The sequence below is a fragment of the Microtus ochrogaster genome, linkage group LG8 (assembly GCF_000317375.1).
Source record: "Microtus ochrogaster isolate Prairie Vole_2 linkage group LG8, MicOch1.0, whole genome shotgun sequence".
In the NCBI taxonomy this organism is placed as follows: domain Eukaryota; kingdom Metazoa; phylum Chordata; class Mammalia; order Rodentia; family Cricetidae; genus Microtus; species Microtus ochrogaster.
The window spans coordinates 14680806-14681966 of record NC_022033.1 but is presented as its reverse complement, the minus strand read 5'-3'; positions in this window follow the sequence as shown (position 1 = coordinate 14681966).

Sequence of the window (1161 nt, the reverse complement as noted above, 5' to 3'; positions counted from 1 at the left end):
CCAGGCTAGCTCCCCATGTTCTGGGCTTGCAGGCATGTTCCACTGTAACTGGAACACACTCTGCCAACTGAGCTGTAGCCCTGGCCTTCAGATCCCATGTCCTTATACACCACACCCATCGATGAGACCTTAGGGGATGTTCCTTGCACCCAATAGCTACGACACAGCTGGCAGTGTGAATCCTGTGTTTTATTCTCCATGTATTCCCGCACAGTCCAGTACCCAGGAGGCCTCAGGCACACCAGGCAGGCGTCTTCTGCTCTGAACAGGCCGGGCTGCTGTGCTGGCTCCCTCCTCTGGGCATTTGACCGTGCTGCTTCCCCTGGAACACTCTACCTCAGAGCTCCTTTCTTGGCTCTCAGAAATGGCATCTCCCTCAGAAGGTTATACCCCAGCTTTAGTCTGAATAAGGGGGCCTCCTCAATGTTTCCATCGCTGCTCCCACACTCAGCACCTAGTCCCCAGGTCTGTGTCCGTGTCTCCAGCCCTACAGAGCCCCTCAGTGCTGGTGGGATTTAACAAAGATGATTTAGCTTAATCAGATCAGCAGGGCCCAGCTAGTGCCAGCAGCACATAGTAGGCCCAGCCTGCTCAGACTTGGCCACACTAAGCCACCTTTGAAGCCCAGGAGGCAGGATAGGGAGGCTCCTGGTCGTCAAGAGAAGCCAGGCTGCCAGGGAAGCTCTGCTCTGGGTCACACCCACCTCTGGGTGACTGCCAGTCTTCCTGCCAGAAACCGCAGGCTGGGTCTGGGCTGCCCGGAGTTCGGGCCACAGGGCTCAAGACGCCGTGGGTCAGATCTGCAAAGGGGCTTTGCTGGACGCTTCTGGTCTCTACAGGCCCCTGGGGGAGGGACAGGGGCCCTGGCAAGGCTGGGGCTGCTGTGGCAGTGGCTTGGGCTGGAGGACTTTCTTCCTAGGAGCTGAGCCGAGAGGCTCCTGCCGGCTTGTCCTCAGCTCTTGGCACTGGCGGTGGCTTGGGCTTCACACACTGTCAGACGCCTCCTTGGTGGCCTCAGTGGCCTCACATTCAGGTAACTGGGCTCATTCGTGGGACTGTGGGGAGGAGAGTGGGCACTACAGGTGGTGTGTGTGTGTGTGTGTGTGTGTGTGTGTGTGTGTGTGTGTGTGTGTGACTGTCTGTCCATCTGTCTATGTGTCT